The sequence below is a fragment of the Magnolia sinica genome, chromosome 14 (genome assembly GCF_029962835.1).
Source record: "Magnolia sinica isolate HGM2019 chromosome 14, MsV1, whole genome shotgun sequence".
Lineage (NCBI taxonomy): Eukaryota > Viridiplantae > Streptophyta > Magnoliopsida > Magnoliales > Magnoliaceae > Magnolia > Magnolia sinica.
The window spans coordinates 3,267,370-3,288,396 of NC_080586.1; the positions used below are offsets into that span (position 1 = coordinate 3,267,370).

General features: G+C 40.1%; 1 long non-coding RNA gene, 2 other non-coding genes and 1 pseudogene across 3 annotated transcripts; 3 read left to right on the plus strand and 1 right to left on the minus strand.

Annotated features, from left to right (window-relative positions):
* The first annotated feature begins 1,728 nt into the window (after positions 1–1,728).
* On the plus strand, positions 1,729–1,858 carry LOC131226539 (small nucleolar RNA snoR83). The gene has a single exon (XR_009161914.1). It is a non-coding gene; the product is annotated as a small nucleolar RNA snoR83 (small nucleolar RNA).
* A 244-nt stretch (positions 1,859–2,102) lies between these two features.
* Positions 2,103–2,234, plus strand: LOC131226538 (small nucleolar RNA snoR83). Its single transcript, XR_009161913.1, has one exon. It is a non-coding gene; the product is annotated as a small nucleolar RNA snoR83 (small nucleolar RNA).
* A 512-nt stretch (positions 2,235–2,746) lies between these two features.
* On the plus strand, positions 2,747–4,367 carry LOC131225716 (uncharacterized). The gene is made up of 2 exons (XR_009161496.1): positions 2,747–3,938; positions 4,055–4,367. It is a non-coding gene; the product is annotated as an uncharacterized LOC131225716 (long non-coding RNA).
* A 3,756-nt stretch (positions 4,368–8,123) lies between these two features.
* On the minus strand, positions 8,124–19,720 carry LOC131225965 (glutathione S-transferase U9-like; annotated as a pseudogene).
* Positions 19,721–21,027: the final 1,307 nt, after the last annotated feature.

Consider the following 21,027-nt stretch of genomic DNA (forward strand, 5'->3'; position numbering starts at 1 on the left):
CACAGAGTTTACTCGGTACGCTTAGCGTACTGACTTACTCAGTACGCAAACCGCTTCCCTCTTTATGACTGATTGGATGTGTGGCCCGGATTCGGGAATTTCTACAGTCATAAGCTCTCTGGGGCCCACCGTGATGAATTTATTATATCTACTCCGTTCATCCGTTTCTCGAGATCATTTCATGGGATGATCCCAAACATGAGGCAGATTGAAATTTCAAGTGGACCACACCATAGTAAAAAAATAGGGATTCAAAAGTTACTGTTAAAAACTTATCGTAGAACATGAAAGTTTGGGTTCAAGGTGATATTTGTATTTTTTATTCACACTGGTCCAAAGACACCTCACGAGCAGGTTGAACAGCATATAAATATCACAATTGGCCGTAACTATATTTCACCGTGGTGCATATCACTTTTCCATCGTCTCCTTTGTACGGCCACTTGAGTTTTAGATCTTCGAGGAATCGAATCCAAAACTGACTTCCCCAAATTTGACGTACGTTCGTACGGATGAGCATCTGAAGACCGAAGTACCCCTGCCTTCCTTTCGGAAGCTGATTGGCTGGTGTGCGAAGGCTAGCGCTGACGCTCGTGGGCCCCACCATGATGTATGTTTTTTATCCACACCTTTCATCCATTTGAAGAGATCATTTTTGGGCAATATCTAAATAACAAGTTAAATCCAAATCTCCAGTGGAGCCCAAGACAGAAAACAGTGGGACAATGACGGCCACCACTGAAAACTTCTAAAGGCCACAAAGTTTTAGATCAGGCCGATATTTGTGTTTTCCCTTATTTCATGTATTTTTAAACTTTTGAACAGGTTGGATTTCAAATAAATATTATGATGGGTCTTAGGATAGTTTCAACTGTGGGAATCTTCCCCGCTGTTTTCTTCGGTGGTCCCCTACAGATTTTTATTTGCCTCATTATTTGTTTCATACCCTAAAATGATATCTAAAAATGGATGGATGTCTGTTGTCGGTGTCGAGATGGAGGCTTTATTCAAAGCTTCAGTCACCTTCGTGGTCAGTTCCATCAGGGTAGAAGATGATGGAGACTCACCACGGTTGGAATTAGTGTTGGCCATGAGAGACGTACGGTGGGAAGACTTTAGTTTAAGAGGCTACAACAAAGAGTAGAGGATCGAATGTGTTGTGATACCATGACAACTTTTAGAGAATGTTTTATGTATATTTTTCAAATTTCATTGTACATAGATGAATGCTACATATAGTAGTCTCCTATAGCCTATATTAGTCTACACGCATATATTACACCTAGGCATGCTAAACTTGACCCTCTACTTAAGGAATTACAATCTTTCTAATATTACATCTAAACAACTCACGCTAACATATACTGCTAAAATCACTCTAACATACAACTCACACCAACAGTGAGTGCGTGGGTCTGTGTGGGTTGTGAGTGCATGTGTTAATAAAAAACAAAAGAAAAAGGTGAAAAATACTGATATAGTGCATCCATGTGCAGATCTAAACTCCATACATTTATTTGAACAATCTACATTCTAAACAATTTAAAAGAAATATGTTTTTTTGAAAATTGCTTAAAATTATATAAAAACCAACAAAAATTGAAAATTATTTAAACATGTTAGAATGTAGCAAGATCTGATCAATTTGGTAATATAGTGTTGAATTGATAAATTTGCAGCAACCTATGATTGAGTCCGGCAACTTGATCATGTTATTGTGTCTTCATAATCCCAGATACAACTTCATTCCAGCGTTTATCTGATTCATGGGAGACCAAAATTAAAGATGGAAGCTTCGCTGATAGTGCCTCCTTTTTGTTTTCTGGAAGGTGTTTTAATAGTAACTTGCTGAACACTATATTTCAGTTGCCCATAGAATTTTGTAGAAGCGTGTTTTTCTTTAACACAGGTCTTATGCTTAAAAGGGTTATTGCAAATGCAATGTGATGGATGTCTTCTTGATTCCCCTATCCTAGACTCCTAGTTGCTTGATGAATTTGGTTGAAGAGATAAAAGATCTCTTTTGTTTCTTAATTTTGTTAGCCCCTTTTACAAACTTTGTTTGATTTGGTTAGTTCAGCAACTTTTATCGTGCCTTCATAATCCCAGATAGAACTTCTTTTTGGTGTTTATCTGATTCATAGGAGGCCAAAATTAAAGATGGAAGCTTTGCTGATAGCACCTTTTTGTTTTGTTTTTTGGAAGGTGTTTCAATAGTAACTTACCATACAACACACTTTCAGTTTACCATTACTGGAGCTTGTTTAAATTATATTGCTATTCTAATCAAGAGCAATAAGGAGGTTCTATTGATTCTGATTGGTTAGCGACTTGAGCAGAGCATATGTTTGCATTTAGACATTTTGGAAATGGTTATGTACCTTATAAAGGATTCTATTTTCTCATTTTTTATTCCAGATCTCATTTTTGGAGTTCTGTGTCCAGTTTCTATCTCATTCTCAGTTGATATTTTGTTGTTATGTATCCCCTTCACTGATAAAGCGGAACTTGTTACTTGGTCCATCATCCAGTGTGCTCTTCATTGCTGAAAGGTCCTAAGAACTTTTTTTTTTTTTTTTTTTTAATAATAATGGTTATGTACGAACAAGACTGATCATGCCAATCCTTCTATAAAAAAAATACTTATCATGTCAAGACTTGGGAGCATTGTGACTTGCCAAGCTGTCTATGTTTTGTTGCAACATTTTAGTTCACAAATGCCTTCATATCAACCTTTTTTTTTTCTTTTTTTTTTTTGAAATTTTTATACACACGCACCCGCCACACACCCACGCACTCCGTAGTTGGATTTCACCACCTATGGGTTTCAAACCCAAGACCTCGTGTTGAAACTCCTCAGAGTCTACCACTCAGGCAAGGACTGGAACCCACTTATTTCTCAATGAGCTGTTGGACTTTGGATCCTAGCACTTGATGGTCCATTCTTTTCTAACCGATTGTTTGGTGCCTCCATGGTTTTAGGATTGATGAGTCCACCTACTGCCTCAATCTCCAACAGTAGGTCCCCTGTGCAACCATGATTGTCCAATACCCTCTCCCTACTCCATCCTCCTCTTACCCTGGCCTGTGTCTGTTTCTATGATAGCTGTCCAACATTTCCCTTTCTAATATTTCTGTCAACCAAACACCATATTTACTAATTTCAAGATCTGTAACTCCAGGATGTCAACCATCTCAAAAGATAAGGGAGCTGCTATTTACTCTCACCGTGACTGGTTAATAAAACTATCCTTTTCTACTTTTGGCTACTGAAACTGCAAAGACTGGATGCCTTCATAAAGTTCGGTTAAATGGTTGTTTACAAGGTGAAAATTTAATCTTTGCGAGACATGGATGTGCTTGTTTAACCATTTTATCGAGGCTGACTTTTATGATGAATGAAGGCTTTCTCATCGTATATTTACGTGCATGTGGCATTGTATATGTATGTGAGAAATTCTCCAACGCCCTCAGAGCGCTACAAGTTATAGTGCTCCTGTCTGCTTTGAGTAACTTGGTATTGCCTAACAGAAGTGATTGTTTAGAATCCTAAGCGACACATGATTTTATTATTGTTATTTTTTGAGATTGTCAGATTGGTGTGATATTTGCATCCCATGAAATATATGGATCCAATGTTCTGTCTAGGTCCCAATCATTTGAAATGTTTTTTGTGCAAATGCAACTAGTAGCACTGCAGCTTATAGTGCACTAGGAGCACTTGAGCATATCTCTCTCTGGATATAATGAAAATGTAAAGAATACCATCTTCACTTGGTAGTTGTGGAAGCCTCCATGTATATCCTGATATTATTGGTCTTGTCTCAGATTCCACACCTGAGACCTGCAGAATATAAGAGGTCAAGATTGTCAAGAAACAAGAGGACAGTCAACCGTGCTTGTGGTGGGGTTCTTTCTGGAGGAGCTGTTAGAGAGAGGTGGGCCGCTATTATTCCAATCACAAAATAGCTATTGCCTATAAATTATTGAGTTGCTGTGTGAAGAGGGAAGAAATTTAATTGTTGTCTGGTTTTCTTCATGTGTTATTTTATAGGATCATTAGAGCCTTCCTAGTGGAGGAGCAAAAGATTGTGAAGAAGGTGTTAAAGATCCAAAAGGCCAAGGAAAAGCTGTCCACCAAGAGCCGAAGAGGATAGATGAAATAAGCACAAAGCTTTTGGGTTTTTGTGAGCTCGAAAGAAATTTTGACTTGATGATGATGAAATGGTGAGATGTTTGAGTGCCTTCTTTAAAGGGTATTGATATCTTCTTGCAAATTTGGTTTTGGACCTCTGTTTTAGTACTTCATTCCATGTCGCAAAGCCTTTTGTTTTCAGATTGTTTCTTCTTTTAAGAATGTTTGCTCAGTGCTTGGGTTTTTGCCTTTTGGGGTGGATGGGAGATGCTCCTGCTTTAGCTTAAAAATCATTGTGAGGATTCTTTCCTCATGCCACCAGAAAAAAGATACTTGGGTTAATAGATGTATGCCCCCTGTGGGGTGGGGGCTGCCCCCCACAGTTGAGATGATCCTAGTCATCTGAATGATCTCAAGTGATGGTGATGAAAATCAGTAAGTGTTCAACATCAAGTATTCTGAAGAAAGTAATAGCTGTAATCATCTGATCAGTGTCATCATCTTCGTAGTGTTGTGCCGAACAATTGGGGTTGGCTACATGAATGCTGCACCAGCCATTACACTCTATCAAGGACTAAACCTTGTGGTAGGCTGATGGTCATCTACCTTCGTCCATGTCCTTTTGGGTCTACTCATAGCCCCTACAGATCCTCACTTAACTCTTTCACTGGTGCAATTGTTGGTCTTGGTTGCACATGACCGAACCATTTAAGTGTACTAATCATCTTATTAGCTATGGTGCTACTCCTAAATTCCCACCAATGCATTTATATCTAATTCTATCGTTCTTGCTACTCATCCTTCTCAACATCCTCCTCAACTGCCTATGTTCTACCATAAAGCATGGTCCCAAGCTGGATAGAAGGTTGCATCAGGTTGGTCGGCAGTGTCACACTTTTGGCGTAACTTTCGTCATGATCATCAGGAAAAAGTTATTGTACCAAAAGAAAAAGGTAATCGGTTGAAGCAGGTGGGCCATCCAACATGATGAGAATGTGCAATTGAAACTATTGCCAACGGTCTATCTTGTCTGCAATGTCACAGGCATCCAAATGAAAGATGCCTACTTAATTCTGACATATTTTCTAGCATATGTGGGCAGAAGCACTAGATAAAATTATGAGATCCAGTCTTGCTTGATTTTTGGTTCAATGCATGTTAAGAGCGGGGGATCCAGACACTGAAACGGCTGCTTGATCTTAAAACAATATAATATTTCGAGAGATTGAAGGCGTTGTGAATCAGCGCACATAAGGGGCCTTTTTGGGTATTATATCCTCATTGGTTGAGTTGTTTCTCCATAAGAGAGTTCCATGGATGCTGTTTACCCCCTGGCCGGGGAATGACGTATCGGTGCAATGCACTTGAATTTCTAACTTACATATTTCCTTTTCAGTTGGGGGCCATAGTTTCTTATCATCACGCATGGGGTTTGTATACGTTTTCAGGATTTTGAGAGGCTATTTATATGATGGAATGAGGTCACTGGAACGGGTTAGTTAAGATTCCATGCGCCAACAACGGCAATAAGGCATAGTCAAACATGGGATTCTGTTGGAATTGTAAGTTTAGGGCTTTTTCTTTGGTTGGATAAGAAAAGGTTATTTTACAAAAACTACGTTATTAATACTGAATTTACATCCGTTCCTTTTTGCAAAAGGCCACCTCATTAATAGATATCATTATTATTCCACTAAGAATCCGCTGGACAGCTGTGCCAGCATAGGGTAGGGGTTGGTGTCTCGGTGGGCTCTACCGTGATGTTTATGTAAAATCCATAGCCAACATCAGGTGGGCCCTATGTTAAGCTGCTGAGGGGCCAAAAATCAGCTCCATCTATAATTCCGGTGGGCCACATGATTAGAAACAATGTACAGGGCACTGTTCGCCCTTTTTCTCTCCCAACTACTTGGTTTGGTGGGGCCATTTTCATTAATAATCTCTCTGATTTTTTCTTGGCACCCACATGATGTGTGTGAAATCCACTCCGCTCATTAAATACCTAATTCCAATTCAGGCAAGAGCCAAAAGAATTAAGCTTACTAATAATTTAAATAGGCCACACCAACAAAAGTAGTTTGGAGAGATAGGTTCACCATGATGATTATATGAAATTCACTTTGACTATTAGGTGCCATTTCAAAATTTAGGTCTGGGGCTAAAAATCAAGCCCATTTGTGATTTAGGTGGGCCATACCAAGTTAAACAGGAGGGTGATCATTGCACTCTATACTTTTACCAATCGTGCGGTCCACTTAAATCATGAATGGGGTAATTTTTGGGCCCTTGGCCTAACATGAGGTTACACATCCGTGGTTGAATGGATTTTACATGAATATCGCGGTGAAGCCTACCCAACTACCCTACCGGCCATTAAAGAAATGCAATCAAGTTAGCTTTTTTAAATCCTTTTTGAAGAAGGCACTGCAATATTAATTATGTATTTTTATTTTTTTATTTTGTAAAATTTACTTTAAAAAATTGGCAAGGGTATGCAATGTTGAAATGACATGTGGAAAACTATTTTACTTTTTACACAGTTTTATGCTAAAATGAAAGCTTCTTAAAAGCCTTTTTCCAAGCTTTTGAAGTGATTACTGGCGATCAAATATTTTATATTTTCCTGAAAATCATGCTAACTAAACAGATAATCTTTTTAGAATTCTTTTCCATGAATTTTCTCATCCATGCCTTCTCTTATATGTGACACTTCTCAAATATGAGACTAAGCTTATCTTCATTGGAGAGCACTAAGGGAGCATTTGTATATAAGTTACTTTAGATGCTACCAATGCGACAAGTAGCTTATTTTGGTTTTTACTTATTTTACTTAGAAGTATGTTTGGTAAATAATATATTTATCATTTAAAAAGTAGAAAAAAAAAACACGTGTGGTTTTCAACATCATAAGCATTCTTCCCTTAAGTTTGTTTAGTCCCCATCAATCATTGTTCATCATGTGGGGCCAACCTATGATGTGGACCCTTCCTTGCATGGGCCCTCCTTTGATGTAGGCCGCCCATCATGTGAGGCCCACCTTGGATGTCAGCCATTCATCATTAGGGGATGACTTTTAATGTGCACCGTTTATTATGTTGGGCCTGACTTTGATGTTGGTCATCTATCATGTGCAGCCCACTATCGATGTTATTGTCCATCATGTGGGGACCACCTTCAATATCCACCACCCATCATGTAGAGCCCACTTTTGATGTGGACCGTCTATCATGCGGACTCCACCATTGATGTGGGTCGTCCACCATGCGTGGCACCTTGGATATGGGTCAGTCATCATTAGGGCTAACTATCAATGTGGACCGTCCATGATGTGGCACCCACCTTTATTAATTGCTCATCATATGGAGCCCACCTTTAATGTGAACTGTCCATAATGTGGGCCCCGCCTTCAATGTGGCCTGCCCATCTTGTGGGGCTCGCTTTGGAAGTGTGCCATTCATCATTAGGGGCGACCTTTGATGTCGGTCATCCATTATGTGGGACCCAACTTCAACGTCCATTACCCATCATGTAGAGCACACCTTTAATGTGGACCGTCCATTGCCCATCATATGGAGCACACATTTGATGTGGACCATCCATTGTGTGAGCCCACCTTTGAAGTGGGTCGTCCATCATGCCCGCCCATTTTGGATGTGGGCTATTTATTACTAGGGGCCAACCTTTGACGTGGACCACCCATTATGTGGGCCCACGCTAACATGGATGATCGATCATGTGTGCTCCCTTTTATGTGGACTGTCCTTCGTGTGGGTGGGCCCACCTTCGAAGTAGACAGTCCATCGTTTTGACAGGGAGAGAGAAGTTAAAAAGCTGAAAAATAAAAGAATGTATGAGGATAAGTTACTTTTACAATCATATTCACCAAACTAAATTAGGCGAAAAAGGTAAATTATATTGGTGGTATCCTAACAAAGCCCTGAACATGATACAATCACCCAAACACACCCTTAAAAGGGAGGCACGGCGCTTATGTTTTACCAGCAGCTTCGTGGAATTTCAGGGCCATCTCTTGGACGTGTCGCACACGTGCAACCAACATGTCATGTGGTGGGATCATTTCCTTCACCATGGGAAGCTCTTTGAATGCACTAAACCATGAGAAGAGCATTGGATTCCTTTGTGGGCCACACAACTGGACCCCAATTACTTCCTCTACAGCCCCCAGGAAGTAGAAATTAGAGCCCACAATGATATCGACAAGCCCGGGACTATCCCCGTTAAAGAAAAGAGACCCACCTGAGAAATCCTTCTCAACTCCCTCTGCTAACACCCTGAGGTTCTCAAACAATTCTTCCATAGCTGCCTCTTGTTCTTTCCCCTCGCCTCTTATGACTATTCCACTGCTCGGTAGAAACTGTATTAATGAATTTACGAATATTAGTCAACGAACCATAGACTGGACTAGCAATTAGATGGTTTTAAGACTCGAACGTGCCCCATCAGTCTACTCATCTGGTTCAACACCACCAGTCACCTTCATGGCTAACCCCTGACTAATTGTGGCTCGACTCAAAACTGGGCTAGTCCCCAGCAAGAGGTTGATGGGTTGGGCTTGGAGTCAACCTTTCAACCCAATTTCGTGTTTGGTCGTATGCTCAGTTACTTGGGTCGAGTCTACTTGGTCCATCTTGGTGAGTTGACCCAACTCCTTTGGTCCTGAGTCGAGTCGATGGTGACTTGTGGCGTCGAACTGGGTATGACCGAGTCCGATTTGACTCGGACGAGTTACATCAGGATGTATCGAGTCATTCCTTGATCGATTAGACTGCGTGTTGATGTTATCCATCTGACAGTTAGGATTCCCGAGCAGGCTGGGAAGAGTGGGCTGGACCATATGGACGATCCAGATCCATCTATGAATAGCTACATCTCCTAGTGCAACTTGGTGCACCATAACTAACAGTGCAGTGGAATTTTCACATATGGGTGTATGTTGTGAGGGAGCGTGAACGAACCTTGTGCTCATAGAAGTGGGCCCAAAACCGGGCTTTGGCTTTCATGTAAGGATCCAATGGTAGAAGGGGAGGATCCTTCCACGTCAAGGATGATGAGTGACTCTGAGATGGGCCGTCCATCATGAAGTAGGACAGGGACCTTCTTATACACAGGATTGTAGTGTAGCAGTGACTCATTGGGAAATTTCCAACTGTACGACCCATATATGGCCCATCAACCTTCTGAAGCCCACTTGCTTTTTACCTCCCAAGAATAAGCCCCGGCTGTACGGCCCCATTTCTCAGGTCGAAAATGCCCCTGCTTCTTTCCGGAAGCAGATCGCCTGGTGCTCGAAGACCAGCGCTTACGCTCCTCGAACTCCGAGTTGTTCGAACGGTTCAAAAGATATCAAAGTTACATGGGCCCCACAGTTATGTATTTATTATATCCACAACGTTCATCCATATTTGGAGATCATTTCGAAGCATTGTCAAAAAAAAATCACATCCAAAGATCAACTGGACCACACCACAAAGAGCAGCGGGAAAATTGATTTTCACCGTTAAAAATTGTAGGGCCCACCATAACATTTATTTTCCATCCAATCTATTCATAAGGTCACAAAGACCTGGATGAAGAGGAAGCACAAATTTCATAATGATCCAAAACTTCTGTGACCCCTAAAAAGGTTTCAATGGTAGCCCACAGCCTTTTACAGTGTGGTCCACTTGATAGCTAGATCTGTCTTATACTTCGTCTCAAGCCTTAATACGAGTTTTCCAAATAGATGGACGGTTTGGATATAACACATACCTCATAATAGGACCCACAAAAAGCAATGGGGATTAGGAGAGCAAAAAATAAAATAAAATAATAATAATAATAATAATAATAATAATAGGAAGAATATATGGCTATGGCAGCTTCTATAGCTACGGATTATAACCGTAGCAAAATCCGTCTTTTATATGTATCAAAGGTTTTTCGATATTTATCGAAAGTCTTTCCATTAATCGAAAAAAGTCCAGAACTGTCCAACGAGTTTCCTCAAAATTCCTGCAATTTTCGATACATATCGAAGAGCATTCGATATGCATTGAAGGTGATTTGACAAATAGCTACGGATTATAACCGCAGCCATAAGTATAGTCTGTGCAAGTCTATGAATTTTATTATTATTATTATTATTATTATTTTTTACATGGAAAACTTTATTATACCTACAATTTTCTCTAATACATATTTATATAAATATGTATATATAAGCATATAAAAAAAATTTCTCTCTTTTTTTTTCATTTCTTTATTTTTTCATTTAACAAGAATATCTTCTAAACCAAAATTAGTTACTTGACGTACCCTATATGATTTTGGGGTGGGAGAAGCTACTTTAGCCAACCAACCTGGTTATTTTTCAAGATTCCATTAGGTCTATGGTCGAAAATCCATTTCATTCACTTTGCAGTCAATTTCAATCAGTTCGCGGTCAATTTCATTCATTTCATTTACATCGCAATCAATTCCATGCATTTCATGGTCAATCATGGTGATTCCGTTTTGATTTACGGTCATTTTGATGCATTTCACGATTAATTCCCTTCACTTCACGGTCATTTCCATGCATTTCACGGTCAACTCGCTTCACTTCACGATCATTTTCATGCATTTCGCGGTCAATCCTAGCGATTCTGTTTTGATTCATGGTCATTTCGATGCATTTCACGATCAATTCCCTTCACTTCACGGTCATTTCCATGCATTTCATGGTCAATTCGCTTCACTTCACGATTATTTTCATGCATTTCACGGTCAATCCCGGCAATTCCGTTTTGATTCACAGTCAATTCCATGCATTTCACAGTCAATTCCCTTCACTTCACAGTCATTTCCATGCATTTCACGGTCAATTCGCTTCACTTCATGGTCATTTTCATGCATTTCACGGTCAATCCCGGTGATTCCGTTTTTATTCACGGTCATTTCGATGCATTTCACAGTCAATTCCCTTCACTTCACGGTCATTTTTATGCATTTCATGGTCGACACGCTTCATTTCACGGTCATTTTCATGCATTTCACGGTCAATCCCGGCGATTCCGTTTTGATTCACGATCATTTCGATGCATTTCATGGTCATTTCCATGCATTTCACAGTCAACTCGCTTCATTTCACGGTCATTTTCATACATTTTACGGTCAATCCCGGCGATTCCGTTTTGATTCATGGTCATTTCGATGCATTTCACGGTCAATTCCCTTCACTTCACGGTCATTTCCATGCATTTCACGGTCAATTCGCTTCACTTCACGGTCATTTTCATGCATTTCACGGTCAATTCCCTTCACTTCACGGTCATTTCCATGCATTTCACGATCAATTCCCTTCACTTCACGGTCATTTCCATGCATTTCACGGTCAATTTGCTTCACTTCACGGTCATTTTCATGCATTTCACGATCAATCCCGGTGATTCCGTTTTGATTTACGGTCATTTCGATGCATTTCACAGTCAATTCCCTTCACTTCACGGTCATTTCCATGCATTTCACAGCCAACTCGCTTCACTTCACGGTCATTTTCATGCATTTCACGGTAAATCCCGGCTATTCTGTGTTCATTCATGGTCAATTTGACGCACTTCACGGTCAATTCACTTCACTTCACGGCCATTTTCACGCACTTCACGGTCAATTCACTTAACTTCACTGTCATTTCCATGCATTTCACGGTCATTCTCAGCAATTCTGTGTTCATTCACAGTCAATTCAATGCACTTCACGGTCAATTCACTTCACTTTATGGCCATTTAAACGCGCTTTGCGATCAATTCACTTAACTTCACCATCATTTCCATGCATTTTACGGTCATTCCCTGCGATTCTGTGTTCATTCACGGTCAATTCGACGCACTTCACGGTCAATTCACTTCACTTCACGGCCATTTCCACACACTTTGCGGTCAATTCACTTCACTTCACCGTCATTTCCATGCTTTTGACGGTCATTCCCGGCGATTCCGTGTTCATTCACGGTCAATTCGACGCACTTCACGGTCAATTCACTTCACTTCACGACCATTTCCATGCACTTCCGCGGTCAATTCACTTAACTTCACCGTCATTTCCATGCATTTCACGGTCATTCCCGGCAACTTTGTGTTCATTCACGGTCAATTCGACGCACTTCACGATCAATTCACTTCACTTCACAGCCATTTTCACGCACTTCGCGGTCAATTCACTTAACTTCACCATCATTTCCATGCATTTCACGGTCATTCCCGGCGATTTCGTGTTCATTCATGGTTAATTCGACGCACTTTACGGTCAATTCACTTCACTTCACGACCATTTCCACGCACTTTGCAGTCAATTCACTTAACTTCACCGTCATTTCCATGCATTTCACGGTCATTCCCGGCGATTCTGTGTTCATTCACAGTCAACTCGACGCACTTTATGGTCAATTCACTTCACTTCACGGCCATTTCCACGCACTTCGTGGTCAATTCACTTCACTTCACCGTGCGCGTCGGGAATGACCGTGAATGAACACGGAATCGCAGGGAATGATCGTGAAATGCATGGAAATGACGGTGAAGTTAAGTGAATTGTCCATGAAGTGCGTGGAAAAGGCCGTGAAGTGAAGTGAATTGACTGTAAAGTGCGTCGAATTGACCGTGAATGAACATGGAATCGCCGGGAATGACCGTGAAATGCATGGAAATGATGGTGAAGTGAAGTGAATTGACCGCGAAGTGCATGAAAATGGCCGTGAAGTGAAGTGAATTGACCGTGAAGTGCGTCGAATTGACCGTGAATGAACACAGAATTGCTGGGAATGACTGTGAAATGCATGAAAATGACCGTGAAGTGCATGGAAATGACCATGAAGTGAAGAGATTGACCGTGAAGTGCATGGAAATGACCGTGAATCTAAACGGAATCGCCAGAAATGACCGTGAAGTGAAGCGAATTGACCATGAAATGCATGGAAATGACCGTGAAATGAAGAGAATTGACTGTGAAGTGCATGGAAATGACCATGAATTTAAACGAAATGCTGGAAATGACCGTGCAATGCATGAAAATGACCTTAAAGTGAAGCGAATTGGTCGTGAAATGCGTGGAAATGACCATAAAGTGAAGGCAATTGACCATGAAATGCATGAAAATGACCATGAATCAAAACGAAATCGTTGGGATTGACCGTAATATGCATGGAATTGATTGCGAAGTAAATGAAATAAACGAAATTGACTGCGAAGTGAATGAAATTGATTTTCAACCATCGACCTGATGGAATCTTGAAAAATAAACAGGTTGGTTAGCTAAAGTAGCTTCTCCTACCCCAAAATCATATAAGGTATGTCAAGTAACTAATTTTGGTTTAGAAGATATTATTGTTAAATGAATAAAGAAAGAAATGAAAAAAAAAAAAAAGAGAAAAAAAAATTTATATGCTTTTATATATATATATATATATATATATATATATGCATTAGAGAAAATTGTAGGTAGAATAAAGTTCTCCATGTAAAATAATAATAATAATAATAATAATAAAAAAAAATTTCAAAGACAGGCATAGACTATAGTTATAGCTACGGTTATAATCCATAGCTATTGAAAAAAATACCTTCACTATATATCGAATATTTTTTGATATGTATTAAAAATTGTAAAATTTTTTAGGCAAACTCACTGGGCAGTTATGGACTTTTTTCGATTAATTGAAAGATCTTTGATGCATATCGAAGGACATATCGAAAGATCTTCGATATATAAAAAGACTTTGAAATGGCAGGGGCTATGGCTATGGCTACGGTTATAATCCGTAGCTATATTAAAGCCTGTAGCCATAAGTTCTTGGTTTTTTTAATTTATGATTATTATTTTTTTATTTTTTGTTGTGGCAATTCCCACCGTTGTTTGTGGGTCCTATTATGAGGTATGTGTTATATCCAAACCGTCCATCTATTTGGAAAACTCGTATTAAGGCTTGAGAGGGAAAATAAGACAGATCTAGCTATCAAGTGGACCACACTGTAAAAGGCTCTGGAGGATTGAACGTCTACCATTGAAACCCTTGTAGGGGTCACAGAAGTTTTGGATCATCATGAAATTTGTTTTTCCTCTTCATCCAGGTCTTTGTGACCTTATGAATAGATTGGATGGAAAATAAATGTTATGGTGGGCCCTACAAAAGTTTCAACGGTGAAAATCAATTTTCTGCTGCTCTGTGGTGTGGTCCAGTTTATCTTTGAATATGTTTTTTTTTTTTTTGGATAATGCTCCCAAATGATCTCGAAATATGGATGAACGTTTCGATATAATAAATACATAACTGTGGAGCCCACGTAACGTTGATCTCTTTTGAACCGTTCGTACAACTCGGAGTTCGAGGAGCGTCAGCGCTCGTCTTCGAGCACCAGCCGATCTGCCTGCAGGGGCATTTTCGACCCTTGGGAAGGCGTCCGTACAGCGGGGGCTTATTCTTGGAAGGTAAATGAGGTGGGCTTCATCTCGGAAATGGGCCATAAATATGTCGTACAGTCCGAAATTTCTCTTGTTTCCAGGATCTGCTTCCACGTATTCGTATGGTATGCCCTTCAGCCCTAGGGCCATTTCCACCCTCGTGCAGAAAGGACTACCAAACATCCCATGCACCTTCACTCCCATCACCTCTTCCATGCCTCTCTCTTCCTGAACTTTAAGTGCATGCAAATGGGTGGTTTATATAGAGTTTTCTTTGCATTTTTGATGTAGAGCGGGTCGCAGACAATTACATGGCCAAGATGGATCAGAAAAGGCCCGGTCGACGACAGAAGTGATCCAGAAATGAGTTATCAGGCGTAAAATATATAATTTTGGGGTAGAACGAGCTACTTTAGCCAACCAACCTAGCTACACTGGGTTATGCAAGCTAGATTTGTGAAATACCCCTGGATTGACGGTCATTTCCTTGTTTTAATTTCGTTTTTACTATAAATAGTAAGTTTTAGTTTGATTATAACTCTTCATCCGTCGGGCTTTAGGAGTTGTGCCCAACGTGAAAAGAGCTTAGAATAATTAGGAGAACGGTTTGGTGAAGCCAAATAGGACACTTACTATTTTTGGCCGAAAACCTTGCGCACTAGTAGACATCACGACCGTCTATAAATAGTAAGTTTACTATTTATAGTAAGTCGCGGATTCTAAGAGTTTGAGTTGTAGTTTGCTTCTAATTTCTTTCCCATTGCTTGGTAGCCCTATTTAAAGGGTTGTGAACTCGTTTTAATTCATCAATTAATCAATTTCGAATTTATTAGAATTTATTTCTATTTTCTGCTTTCTTTTCCTCGTGGATTCGAGAAGTCTCTGTGAGGAGTCCAGAGAAGCTCCGTGGATTCGGGGTAGTTATCCTCATCACGTTCATCCCTGCGTCAATTTTCCTTGATTTGAATTTGATATTAGGTGGGCCGTACATTTTATTAGTCAATGGTGATTATGGGATTAATATAGGAATGAAAGTAACAAAATAAGGTAAATGTAAGAGTTTTGTCTTGGCTGACACGCAAAGTGGATATGGTGTCATGTGCTACAAAATGGTGGGGACTCGTTCATTCACCACCATGCTAAGTGTAGGTAGCATTGTGGATATTGCATGTTTAGAATCACATTCATCAAGCGATCCTAACCATCCAATTGATGGGTAACAGATGAAAGGTTAAGAGTGAAACATTTAACGGTCCCAATTTCTAAGGAAACAATAAGATGTTTACCGTATTGTCTAAACTAAAATTTGGGCCATACTCCATCAACAAATGGATCATGAATTGGGATAGTCTAGATTGCCTTAATGCTATGCCATGGGTGAGATTCAAGAGTCAGTGCCATTTTTTTTAATGGTGGTGAACTATCAATCGATCATACAAGTCTTGCTCCTTCGTCCCTCTTCAGTAGTTAATTACATTGATTTTCATACATGGAACCATTTAAACCCTTTATTTAACTCTTTTCCTTTGAACATTGATCGTATCCTTAACCGTTGCTTTGTGGGCCTTTGATAAAAAAGCATAGAATCTCTCTATCTTGGAGATCTTTGGGGCAGCCACCATCAGTTGTGTATTTTCTCATATTAATGATTTGGATCACCTAATATTACACTCGATCTAGAGTTATAGTCCAAACATATCATGCGCCAATACATAGACACATCAACCACTTAAAAGTTTTCTGGCCCCTACTTCTAACCGTCCATTTTGCATGTTGCCACTTTAATAGATCACAGATAAGAAAACTTGAGGAGATGAGAAGCAATTTGAACCAATGATAAAGGCATTTAAGTAATTTGAAAGTGCATGTCTACTAGGTAACAAATGGTTGAGATTTTACTTGCTTTGCCATGTTCCATCTATTAATGAGATTTTACTCAGTTTATAAGAACATCTTGTCATTTTAAAGTGTTAATTTGAGTAGCCTGCACCTGTAGGGAACCCTCACAAAGCAGAAGATGAATGCTCCAACGGCTCACCTATCTACTACTGGAACAGATAGATCTATTCACACCTCTGATCCTACGGTATAAGTGGTTCCGGATTGCGATATATGGATTAGATCGTCTTAAGGACTAGCCAAAATGGACAGACTACTGTGCACACTATATCTCTCTCCGTATAATCTCCGTATTACTTATAATCTTTTTAACGAAAGAGAGTCTCATCCATTTTATAGGAAGGAATGAGAGTTTGGATGAGACCATATCATCCGGTCTTATCCTTATCTCCTATCATAAATTAAATTCAAAATTAAAATTTAAAATATAACAGAAAAAGAAAATGCCGGAAGAAGCATAGAACATACCCACTAGTGATTGCTCATCAGTGGGCCCCACTGGCCCAGGTCCAACAACACCCACACCAAAAATGAAGATTGTTACGATACAAACTAACCTATTGTTTTAGTATACTTTAAGGACTTCAGCCTTTGGATGATGGGTATCTTCCAACGATTAAAAATGATTGGATGGCATATACAAAACACATTGGCTCCACACGTAGTTTGGAAGGGACGTAGGCAATTGCCTACTGATGCTGTCATAGCCAATAGCAATTGGACAGTGCTATGTGAACCGCATATATGTTTTATGCACTCCATTTGGTTTTTCAGATCATTTTAAGCCGTGGGACCAAAAATGTTTCAAAAAACAATATTGATTGAATGCCCACCATTAAAAACGTTACGGAGACCACAAAAGTTTTGGCTGAAGCTGTTAGTTGTGTTTTCCCTTTATCGAGATATGTGAAGCCTAATCAATAGGTGGGATGGCAGTAAACGAAAAAAAATGAGACATAGGAAGGTTTTAATGGTGGGTGTTCAATCACCACTATTTTCTTATGGTCCCGTCTACTTGAAATTTGGATTTGTCTTGATTTTGGGCTAATGCACTAAAATGATTTAGAAAAATTGATGAACTGATTTTATTTTATTTTTTAAATTCTTTTTTATAATAAAGGTAGATTTGATGGGGCACACATTATAAACCGAGTGGATGTGGACCCTAAATCATGGTGGCCCATGCATATAATTGTAGAATAAGCTTATTCCACAATGGTGTACAGGAATCAAGCTATTAGTAAATGTTAAAAACTGTGGCTTTTGCATAGACTTGCATTTAGGGAACTAATCACCTGTAGACACGTCTACGTGCACTACTCGTGTTACGGCCTTACAGGGCGTTTTAAGCCACCGGATGCATTAAATATTTTATTTTTTTTCTCCCCACGTCTAATGCATCCAATGACCGTGTGGAGAGTCACGACCATATATGTGATTTACCAGGATATCCATGTTTTGTAGCGGTTTGGCTCTCAGATGTCTTGGTATCGCATATTTCTTAATGCTTCTGTGATGACATTGGATCCTATGCATATGGGGCTTCCATGGTTCTAAGATGGATGGGTCCACCTGCCACCCTCAAATCTCCATCGCTAGAAATTGCCAACCTCCGGTGGACATGGTTAGATTTGATTTGGTGGCATGCCACTGTTAGATATGACGTTTATAAAAAGGCGGTTATACTTGGCTGACCACATATTTGACAATGATACATGTCCCAATTAAAGTAGACACAAGTCACCAAGCATTCTAATAAAATAAAAGACTAACCTATCTTAGTGTCATCAATCTAAGATTGATGACAGCTAGGATAGGTGTGGTCTAGTCATCAGAATTCTCACATGAGAACTAAGGTATATTGGGACTCGTGGAAGCATGTAGAGCGGAATCAAACAAGCTAATTACAATCGCACAAGCTAATATGACATAGAATGCTACAAATTCATGTGGACAGAAAAAAATTATAGCACAAAGTAGCAATGCACTATAAATAACAAAGTCACGAGAGAAGAAACCTTGTTGGCAGATTCAAAGCCCCGGGAGAAAAATCCTAGTCTTTTCTTTCTCCAAAATCCTATAAACACCTTAAGTATGTATTTACACATATATTTAAGGTAAAACGGATATAGAAGCAAATCGTGTAAAACCGTATTAATTATGCAATACGTTGACCTATTGATTAAAGTTTTCGACCTGTTAAAAACTCTAAAAAAGGTCCAAAGAGTCCGATTGAATCGACAAGTCAACTAAAGTTTTCGACACGTCGAAAACTAATCTGAAAACAGTACTAAGAGTTTTGCCAAAAAACCGATAATTTTCAATATCCTTTGACCTGTTAACCAAACTATCAAATCGATGGTCCATGTTTCAATGGGCCCAACTATTGTGGTGGAGTTGCTTCAAGATAAACAGATCATATGATCCTGGCCATCTGAACTGGGCCTTAAATGTGGGGCACAAGTTCAACATCAAGTGACAGCTAGCCAAGTGATGGCGCTATGATTGTCTGTTGAGTGTGATTTTGTGTAATATAGGCCATCCACAACGGGCCCAACATGATGGGAGCAGGTGGACCATCCTAGTATGATAAGGATGGGCAATTGCAAGTATTGTCGACTATCCACATACTGCAAATCCTACATTGTATCATGCCACCGTGTGCTGCGCTAACACTTGCAGCTGGTCATTCAATATACATGTGTGGTCCACCGGATAAGTGGACAACTCAAGCCCTTTTCATTTGCCAAGCTGAATTTACGATTGGTGTAGATCTGCACACGCTTTGCACGTGTGCTGTGTGTTAGACGTGCCTTTTGCCTTTCAAAACCCTCGGTTGTCTTCTCTACGCTTCTTCTGGAGACTGGCTGCCTTTCAAACCACTTTATTGGTGGGGCAATGCTACACTACGGTTTGGATTGGCTCCACAAACAACGGTCGGCCCCACAAGCCCTACAAACGTTGTACCCGATCTGAGCTCTTTTTATACCTTTGTGGGTCAATCAGGTGGACCCCAACGGCTTCTTTTATGGCATGGTATAAGCATAGGCTCGACCCCAAGATGATGTCGAGAAGCCCAGGGCTATCACCGTTCAAGTAAGGTGTCCCACCTGAGAAATCCTTCTCAACTTCCTCTTCTAGAATCTTCAGGTTCTCATCCAACTCCTTCATGGCTTTCTCTTGTTCTTCACCCTCACACCTCGTGATGATTGCACTGACTAGTATCAACTGTATCAATGAATAAACTGGCATCAGTCACCACCCTTTAAAATGAGTGTGGTGACAGGTTAGCCCGGCCCGTTGGGACAGGCTCATCCAAAATTCAGGTGGACCACACCATAAAGAACAATGTAAAATGCTGACTTAAAATTATAAATTCATGTGTTATGATCCACCTTAGCTTTTGAAATACTGTGACTTTTGGATTTGGTCCGTGGCCATGAATAATCATCACGGGCTGGGCTCGGGCCTATTTTTTGTACGTCATAGACCATTCTGGACCGGGCCTGGGTTTTACTTTTTGGGCCGAGTTTGGACAGACCTAGTTTAAAGGGAGTAAGAACAATGTTTCTAGGTTCCAACAATCAGTCGAAACGGAAACTCAGGTGGGCCATATAACAAGGGGACAATTTGAGAGAAGGGATGCCCACCGTTGATTTGCATGGTGTGATCACCATGTTGTCCATACTGAATCCAGGCCGTCTAGGTCCTTCATCTGTTACGGTGAAGAGTCAGAACAAAAATCAGCCTGTTCTTAGACTCAGGTGGGTACCGGTTTAAATCAAGGGCAGGCATCCTTTCCTATCTTGTTACCTGTGCTGTGGTCCACCAAAGTTTTGGATCGAGCTGATTTTCAGTTTTTATGGGTAACCTGAGGAAACTCATCCGAGGTACTGGTTGGATGTGATACATAGACTACGTGGGCCCCACTAACCGGTACCATTGGAGCACACCTCTTTTTCTTGTTTTGAACTCGAATATTTGATATCAGGTGAGTCAAACACGACTTCGGCAGGTAACAATTGCCATCGAGACAATAAAATAGCAAAGCTTAAAAATCAAACACGACTTCGGCAGGTAACAATTGCCATCGAGACAATAAAATAGCAAAGCTTAAAAATCTTGTCTTAATTGGGAAGGAAAAGCAGTTAGGCCCTAACGTTAGTTTTATGCTATTTAAAAAATGAAGGTGGCTATCATTGCTCAAATCTGGTCAACCCCATAAAAGGGATAACACTGGAGGCGCTGGTGGTAGTCAGAGATCCTCTGATGCCTAAATCAAGTAGATGAAGTCAAACTATGTAGGATTAGAGTTGGGATCTTTGTGTATGCCTTTTTCCTTAAATGGCGTGATGTATTTATACATTTGCTAGGCAATCTGCGTATCTGAATAGATCCATGACATATCTTGGAAGGACCCATAGTGAAGTTAGAATCTACTTTCGAGTATGTCTCGATTATGGTTTGATTGGTGTGATCTTTAGCTAGTATCTGGTTTGGTAGTCCTGCTCGGATACGGCATGGGATTCTCTCCAGATATTTTCATCCCAAGTGTTGAG